Genomic DNA, 10073 nt, shown 5'->3' with positions numbered 1-10073 from the left:
TTTTTTTAATGTTGAGTTTTAAGCCAGCCTTTTCACTCTCCCCTTTCACTTTCGTCAAGAGGCTTTTTAGTTCCTCTTCACTCTCTGCTATAAGGGTGGTGTAATCTGTGTATCTGAGGTTACTGATATTTCTCCCAGCATTCTTGATTCCAGCTCGTTCTTCTCTCAGCCCAGCATTTCTCATGATGTACTCTGCATATAAGTTAAATAAGCAGGGTGACAATATACAGCCTTGATGTACTCCTTTCCCAAATGGAGGCAGGAAGTTGTTCCATATTTGGTTCTAACTGTTGCTTCTTGACCTTCATACAGATTTCTCAGGAGGCAGGTAAGGTGGTCTGATACTCCCATCTCTTGAAGAAGTTCCCACAGTTTGTTGTGATCCACAAAGTGAAAGGCTTTGGGGTAGTATTAAAGCAGAAGTAGATATTTTTCTTCCCTGGTGGCTCAGATGGTAAAAGCATCTGCCTACAATGCGGGAGACCTGGGTTTGATCCCTGGGTTGAGAAGATCCCCTGGAGAAGGAAATGGCAGCCCACTCCAGTATTGTTGCCTGGAAAATCCCATGGACAGAGGAGCCTGGCAGGCTGCAGTCCATGGGGTCGCAAAGAGTCGGACATGACTGAGTGACTTCACTTTCACTTTCACTTTCTTTCAGATATTTTTCTGGAACTCGCTTACTCTTTCTATGACCCAACAGATGTTGCAATTTGACCTCTGATTCCTCTGCCTTTTCTAAATCCAGCTTGAACATCTGAAGGTTCTTGATTCATGTACTGTTGAAGCCTGGCTTGGAGAATTTTGAGCATTACTTTGCTAGCCTGTGAGTTGAGTGTAACTGTGTGGTAGTTTGAACATTCATTGGCATTGCCTTTCTGTGGGATTGGAATGAAAACTGACCTTTTCCAGTCCTGTGGCCACTGCCGAATTTTCCAAATTTGCTAGCATGTTGAGTGCAGCTCTTTCACAGCATCATAATTAGGATTTGAAATAGCTCAACTGGAATTCCATCACCTCCACTAGCTTTGTTAACAGTGATGCTTCCTGAAGCCCACTTGACTTCACATTCTAGGATGTCTGGCTCTAGGCGAGTAATCACGCCATCATGGTTATCTAGGTCATGAAGATCTTTTTTGGATAGTTCTTCTGTGTATTCTTGCCACCTCTTCTTAATATCTTCTGCTTCTGTTAGGTCCATACCATTTCTGTCCTTTATTGTGCCCATCTTTGCATGAAATGTTCCCTTGGTATCTCTAATTTTCTTGGAGAGATCTCTAGCCTTTCCCATTCTATTGTTTTCCTCTATTTCTTTGCACTGATCACTGAGAAAGGCTTTCTTATCTCTCCTTGCTATACTTTGGAACTCTGCATTCAGATGGGTATATCTTTTCTTTTCTCCTTTTCCTTTAGTTTCTCTTCTTTCCTCAGCTGTTTGTAGGGCCTCCTCAGACAACCATTTTGCCTTTTTGCATTTCTTTTTCTTGGGGATGGTCTTGATCACTTCCTCCTGTAAAATGTCACAAACCTCTGTCCACAGTTCTTCAGGCATTCTATCAGATCTAATCTGTTGAATCTATTTGTCACTTCCACTGTATAATCATAAGGGATTTGATTTAGTTCATACCTGAATGGACTAGGGATTTCCCCTACTTTCTTCAATTTAAGTGTAAACATTGCAATAAGGAGTTCATGATCTGAGCCACAGTCAGCTCTTGGTCTTGTTTTTGCTTACTGTATGGAGCCCTCATAGTCAACAAAATAAATGCAGTACTTGGGTGCAACCTCAAAAATGAGAGAATGATCTCTGTTCATTTCCAAGGCAAACGATTCAATATCACAGTAATTCAAGTCTATGCCCTGATCAGTAATGCTGAAGAAGCTTAACAGTTCTATGAAGACCTACAAGACCTTCTAGAACTAACACCCAAAAAAGATGTCCCTTTAATTTTAGGGGACTCAAATGCAAAAGTAGGAAGTCAAGAAATAGCTGAAGTAACAGGAAAATTTTGCCTTAGAGTACAGAATGAAGCAGGGCAAAGGCTAATAGAGCTTTGCCAAGAGAACGCACTGATCATAACAAACACCCTCTTCCAACAACACAAGAGAAGACTCTACACATGGACATCACCAGATAGCTAATACCAAAATCAGATTGATTATATTCTTTGCAGCCAAAGATGGAGAAGCTTTATGCAGTCAGCAAAAACAAGACCAACAGCTGACTGTGGCTCAGATCATGAACTCCTTATGCTAAATTCAGACTTTAATTGAAGAAAGTAGGGAAAACCACTAGACCATTCAGGTATGATCTAAATCAAATTCCTTATGATTATACAGTGGAAGTGAAAAATGGATTCAAGAGATTAGATCTGATAGACAGAGTGACTGAAGAACTGTGGACAGAGGGACAGAGGTTCGTGATATTGTACAGGAGGCAGTGATCAAGACCATCCCTAAGAAAAAGAAATGCAAAAAGAAAAAATGGTTGTCTGAGGAGGCCTTACAAACAGCTATAAAAAGAAGAGAAGCAAAAAGCAAAGGAGAAGAGGAAACATGCCCATTTGAATGCAGAGTTCCAAAGTATAGCAAGGAGAGATAAGAAAGCTTTCCTCAGTGACAAGTGCAAAGAAATAGAGGAAAACAATAAAATAGGAAAGCCTAGAGATCTCTTCAAGAAAATTAGAGATACCAAGGGAACATTTCATGCAAAGATGGGCACAATAAAGGACAGAAATGGTTTGGACTTAAGAGAAGCAGAAGATATTAAGAAGAGGTGGCAAGAATACACAGAAGAACTATCCAAAAAGGATCCTCATGACCCAGATAACCATGATGGTGTGATCACTCACCTAGAGCCAGACATCCTGAAATGCAAAATCAAGTGGGCCTTAGGAAACATCACTACGAACAAAGCCAGTGGAGATAAAGGAATTCAGGTTAAGCTATTTCAAATCCTAAAGGATGATGCTGTGAAAGAGCTGCACTCAATATGCCAGCAAATTTGGAAAACTCAGCAGTGTCCACAGAACTGGAAAAGGTCAGTTTTCATTCCAATCCAAAAGAAAGGCAGTGCCAAAGAATGTTCAGACTACCACATAATTGCACTCATCTCCCATGTTAGCAAAGTAATGCTCAAAATTCTCCAAGCCAGGCTTCAACAGTATGTGAATCGTGAACTTCCAGATGTTCTAGCTGGTTTTAGAAAAGGCAGAGGAACCACAGATCAAATTGCCAACATCTGCTGGGTCATCAAAAAAGGGAGAGAGTTCCAGTAAAACATCTACTTCTGCTTTATTGACTATGCCAAAGCCTTTGACTGTGTGGATCACAACAAACTGTGGAAAATTTATCAAGAGATGGGAATACCAGACCACTCGAACTGCCTCCTGAGAAATCTGTATGTAGGTCAAGAAGCAGCAGTTACAAATGGACATGGAACAACAGACTGGTTCCAAATCAGGAAAGGAGTACATCAAGGCTGTATATTGTCATCCTGCTTATTTAACTTATATGCAGAGTACATCATGAGAAATGCTGGACTGAATGAAGCTCAAGCTGGAACCAAGATGACTGGGAGAAATATCAATAACTTCAGATATGCAGATGATACCACACTTATGCCAGAAAGTGAAGAGGAACTAAAGAGCCTCTTGATGAAAGTGAAAGACGAGAGTGAAAAAGTTGGCTTAAAACTCAAAATTCAGAAAACTAAGATCATGGCATCTGGTCCCATCACTTCATGGCAAATAGATGGGGAAACAATGGAAACTGTGATAGACTTAATTTTGGGGGGTTCCAAAATTGCTACAGATGATGACTGCAGCCATGAAAATAAAAGACACTTGCTCCTTGGAAGAAAAGTTATGACCAACCTCAGCATATTCAAAAGCAGAGACATTATTTGCCAACAAAGGTCCATCTAGTCAAAACTATGGTTTTTCCAGTAGTCATGTATGGAGCCGGGTCCCAGGCCGCCGGAGCGGACAGGGGGCAGTGGCGCGGCCCGCTGGGTCTGGCTATAAAAAGCATTATATTTGGCTGACTTACATTTTAAAAATAAAAAAAATCATGTTACATTCTTTGAGAGACCAAAGCTATTTTTCCCTAGATTACAGTATCAAGGAGAGCCTTCACTACACCTCAGTATAAATTACACAAATACATCAATTTCCATACTTGTTTAGTTGGAATAATTCCACAAAATGTAGAATACCATCCAAAGTGACAAAGCAAGTAGTTTAATATGTATTTAAATTTTACCATGAACATATAAAGCAATCTAAAGTTTAACTTTCATGTATAAAGCAATCTTTTGAGGAGAGGTGTGGGGCTCATTCCAACCTGTGATTTAGTTTCACTGTATAACAGAGTATAACAGGTTATAGTTACTGCAAAGGAATGCTTTAACTAATATTGGGGTGTTATTACACAGAAATTTGTAGTTCCGATTAGAGAACAAATGCCATGTGTTTACCTGCTCCACCAAAATATTCTACTTGTGCACCCTGGGCACATACCCAGCTACATGCTTGGCAGTACTCAATCTGGAAAGTACTATTATATTAGATAGTCCCCTGATCTGCTCAATAGGAATGGAAGAGATTGTCAGTCACATTCAGTCTTGACAGCCCTCTTTGCACATTCAAGAATGAGAACTAATGGTTGTAACATCCCTTCTTTGCTAAATACTCAAGGTAGATTAGGCTTTAGTGGATAAGGAAGTCTGTAATCTCAGCTGCTCCTTGTTCTTACCCATGGTTGTTTGCAGACGGGAAAAGGACTCCTCTGAAAGCTGAAAATCTTGGAGATAGTTTACAGATAACTACTTAGTTATCCCTGGTATCTCAGTGGTAAAGAATGCAGAAGATGTGGGTTTTATCCCTGGGTCAGGGAGATCCCTTGGAGAAGGAAATGGCAACCCACTCAAGTATTCTTGCCTGGAAAATTCCATGGACAGAGCAGCCTGGCGGGCTACAGTCCATGGGGTTGCAAAAGAGTAGGAAATGACTTAGCAACTAAATGGCAAACACTTAGTTAATAAAGTAGGATTTCTCTCTCGTCCTTTTTGGGTAACCTGCACTTGGATATCAATCTGTATCTCTGAGGCCTATACCAACTATTGTTATTTGTGGTCTCAGTTCTACAGTTTTGAGAACTAACAGCTTTCTTTCTGGTACAGAGATCATTCTTATTTTGTCAAAGCTTTTGAAGGAGATAAGAGAATAGCAGTAATCTGGTGATGTAGATTTGGGATACAGATGATTAACTATGGAGCTTGAAAAGTTTGTAAGTTGCTAAAGTGATAAAATCAAAAGTACTAGCTGTTGTAGCTTGGAGAGGTTGGAGAAAAATATCATGCAAATTTTGTATCATGGAAATTTTTTCTTTTCTGGCCTGTGGGAGTATAGCTGCATTACTTGGCACAAAGTAAGTGTTTCATAGATAGATATTGCATGTTGAATGAATGAAATATAAAAACACCATGAACATAGGAGAGTCTTATTTTTCACTAATAACACCTGGGTAAATACGAGAGCATGAAGATGAGTCACATAATTTCCTTCTTAATTATTAATCGAATGAGGGGAAAGAGCAGTAAAACAAATAGAAAATAGGAATTAGCAAAAAAATCTAACAGGTAAATAGGAATAATATAACATTTAAAAATATATGGAGCCATAGAAAGAAAGAAGACCTGAGCCTTGTTTTGTTGGCTCCTGATCTGGCTGGCCCCAATTCCATAAAATCAGTTCTACTGAAAGAAAAGAGGTCAGTCAAATTCTGATCTTTTATTTTTCCTCTCTTGTCTTGGATAGAATAGAATTAACTTCAAGGACAGGGAGAAAATAGGCAAAGTTAATAACTGCTGCTGCTGCTGCTGCGTTGCTTCAGTTGTGTCTGACTCTGTGCGACCCCATAGACGGCAGCCAACCAGGCTTCCCGTCCCTGGGATTCTCCAGGCAAGAACACTGGAGTGGGTTGCCATTTCCTTCTCCAATGCATGAAAGTGAAAAGTGAAAGTGAACTCGCTCAGTCGTGTCCGACTCTAGCGACCCCATGAACTGCAGTCTACCAGGCTCCTCCGTCCATGGGATTTTCCAGGCAAAAGTACTGGAGTGGGGTGCCATTGCCTTCTCCGAAGTTAATAACTAGCATATGCTAACTCTGATGAAGTGTAAAAGCTTCCTATTAAATGGTGGTAATACCAAAAGGCCTGAAGATACCCCTGGTGAATAGATTATATGCCCTCATGTCAAGTAAATAATGATAAGAGATAGTTGACAGAATGCCAAAAGAGAGAACAAAACTAAGACCATATTACAAAAACTGCACTAAACCATCTTGGTATTTCATGAAACCCATTCCCTATTCTCAAACCACAGTTTGGATAAGATAGGAAGATAATTTTAGAGAATTTGTTAATAGAATATCAGAAAAATGAAATACATGCTCAGAGTAGTCAACATTAGCATTGGATATATGTGAAAAAATTGTGTGGCAACCATGCAAACAATTTATAAATTGGAAGTTTAGAGGAATGGAACATGAAAAAGAAAAACGGATAGCTGAGATTGGAAAGCATATTACTCCAGGGTCAGAGGCAGTCACCTGTGACCATTTTTTGCTACAAAAGGATTAATAAAAGCACACATTTGGTAAAATGAGAGTTCTGATAAATCAACAGAATAAGATGGCACAAGAAATTGCAGAAATGAGAAAAAAAAAAGTGTTACCAAAATAAAACCATTACATAATGAGTAAATAAATGGGAAACACCAAGAACAGAGTGTATATGACTCATATTCAAATTACTGATATAGAGAAAAGGGAGGAAATGATCACATTGAAGAGAAAAAACATGAAGAATTTAAGGCAGTTTTAGAGATATTTAGAAGTAAAGAAAAAAGATGACAAAACATTGTTGCACTTGGTCTTTTTGAAGCAGAGATGCCAATAAAGAAGCAGAAAAGATCTTCAAGCATTAATGAAAAAAAAAAACTTTTGAAATGAAAGAATCAAATCTGAAGATTAATAGGAAAATCAATTTAGAATTAGTGACACAGACTGTTTTAAGATCCCTCAAAAATTTAGAAAAAAAGGAAGTAAGAAGTTGAAACCAGAAACCCTTAGAGTTCTATGCTTCTATAGGATATAGGAGTACCTCTCATGTATTGTTTTCAGCTTTGGGTCTTTGAAATGTTGACATACAAAAGCAAAAGTTCTGATCTTTAATCTGTCCCTGTACATAGGCACAAGAGCTACTGAGTATGACATTCATCCCAATGGGTAGAGGAATGTGGCTCAGATATTGTAAAAAATTCCCTCTATTTTTTTTATAATTGGTCTGTATCATGTTACAAATTTAATGCCATTATTCTTTTAAAAACTTCTACAGAATACAAAAATTTCCAAATTTTCTTATGTACTTATATATAAAACAGTATCTATTTGCAATATCCTTTAAGGAATCCTAAACAAGACAAAAGAACTGAGTTCCAGGGTCTATATCTGCCAGCCTTCTGATATGACCATGGACAAGTCACTTACTCTTCTTGTTCATTTTCTTTACCTGTCAGATGGGTAGGTATTCCTATCCTCTCTTTATAGAAGAGCAAACATGCTTGGAGAGATTTAATGAATTGTCCATGCATAGCAAACTTTCTGATTCAAGACGTTGTGACTTACCCATTGTACTACATGTTGAGATAAAATAAATGAATGGTTTGAAAAGTACTTGGAAAACTGTGTATGCAAAGTTTATAGTATCAGTTTTATGGTGGCATCATAGAAGTAGAACTTAGGAGAAACTTCAAGGATTTTACCTTTTATTTTATTATTTTTTTAAACATTAAAGTCAAGTGCATGTTCTATTGCAATGAAAAAGGGTATCTTTTCCTATCATTTTAAGGTGTTTCATGTTCTAAACAGGGCTTCCCAGGTGGCTCAGTGGTAAAGAATCTCCCTGCCAAGGCAGGAGACTCTGCTTTGACCCTTGGGTCAGGAAGATCCCCTGGAGAAGGAAAGGGCAACCCACTCCAGTTCTTGCCTGGAAAATCTCATGGACAAAGGACCCTGGCAGGCTGCAGTCCATGGGGTTGCAAAGAGTCAGATACAACTTAGGGATGAAACAACAACAAAAACAGTGTCCTAAACAAATTTTGGGGACCAAACACTAGTAATACAGGTGAAAGATCATTTCCTCCTTGTTTGAAGGTGGTGAATAAAGAAACATTTCATTTCTGCCAGGCTCGTTTCTGACTCCACTTAGTCTTTACACCCCAGCTTTAGCCTTGTGTAACAGAGGACACACTGTTATTTGCCCTCCTTCCCCTTTGTTTGTGTGAGTGATCTTCATTTACAGTTATATCTGAGCACAGACAGCAGCAAAAGTACATTCCCAGGCACAGGGGAAATGATGGCTCTTCCTGTTCCTTCTTTGCACTCCCTAATTGTAGCTGGTTCACCCAACAATAAGAAGGGAAATAGAGTTTACTAGCACATCAGTACGTGGGATGGAAAAAGAAACCACCGGGAAGAAGGCTTCCGGAAGAAACATTACGATAGGACATTTATTAAATAAAAGTAAACTGAAATATATCTCATCCTTGGAAATCCAATTAAAACATCCAGCCTGGATGAACTTAGTATTTCCAAACCAATTCTTGTCTTACTTTTCTGAAGCTATGCAGACAATACCAGTTGAAGATCTTTGCAGTGTTGCAAACAAAACAAAACATCACCACTAAAAAACCCCTATGCTTTCTGTATACTATTTAAAAACTGTTGTTGTTGAATCATTCATTCAATCAATTCATTAATTCATGTTCAATTCAATTCGTGAATCCATCATTAAGTTCCTACTGTGTGTCAGGTACTAAATTAAATAAGAAATGTTCATTTGCAGCGACATGGATGGACTTAGAGATTGTTATACTGAGTGAAGTAAGTCAGACAAAGGCAAATATCATTTCAAACATCCTGTATTTCCATTATGTGGAATCTAAAAAAATGGTCCAAATGAACTTATTTACAAAACAGAAACAGAGTCACAGATTTAGAAAACAGTCTTTTGGTTACCAGGGGTATGAGGGGGGAGGGATAAATTGGGAGATTGGGATTGACATATACACACTACTATATGTGAAATAGATAGCTAACAAGGAACTCCTGTAGAGCACAGGGAACCCTACTCAATACTCTGTAACGACCTATATGGAAAAGAATCTAAAAGAGAGTGCTTATGTGTATATACATAGCAGAAACTAACACAACACTATAAATCAACTATACCCCAACAAAGATTAAAACACACAAAAGCACAAATAATAATAAAATACTAATATATTCAACAAGGCACTCTGCCTGTTGCTAATGGATGAGACTGATTAGTCTCATAGGACTGATCAATCAGGACTGTCTTGGGTCACCTAAGAAGGGCCAGGCTGGCAGGAACCCTGGTGTGGGGTGCATGCAGGGACTTGACTGTTGGATTACCTGTCTTCTCTCTTCCTTGCTCTCACTCTTGTACTCCCTTTCTTCTTTTCCATCTAAACATCTCCTATTTCTCTCTAGATATTAACTTTTTTCTCCTACTTCTGGCCGTATACCCACCTCCCAGGCCAGGAAACTAGGGTCTGTTACCAGGATGTGAGAAGAGGAGAGGAGAAAAGGGTACAGTATTATGTAAAGAATAGTTGTCTCAAAGGCAACGTTCCACTAGTGTTGTGTTCAAAGACATGCCATGAGAAAAGCCATCTAAAATTATACACTGCCTGTGTAAAAGCAGATGCAATTTCAATTAAAAGTGTGAAAAACAAATAATCATAAAATCTATAAATGACGGGAAAAAACTGTCAAAAACAATTTTTGCAATGTCTTACTAACTCACACTAACCACCAAGACTCAGTTTAATGCCCTGAAGACTGGGTCAGATCAGATCAGATCAGTCACTCAGTTGTGTCCAACTCCTTGAGACCCCATGAATCGCAGCACGCCAGGCCTCCCTGTCCATCACCAACTCCCAGAGTTCACTCAGACTCACGTCCATCAAGTCAGTGATGCCATCCAGCCA

The sequence above is a fragment of the Bos javanicus genome, chromosome 3 (genome assembly GCF_032452875.1).
Source record: "Bos javanicus breed banteng chromosome 3, ARS-OSU_banteng_1.0, whole genome shotgun sequence".
NCBI lineage: Eukaryota > Metazoa > Chordata > Mammalia > Artiodactyla > Bovidae > Bos > Bos javanicus.
This window is presented reverse-complemented; position numbering follows the sequence as displayed.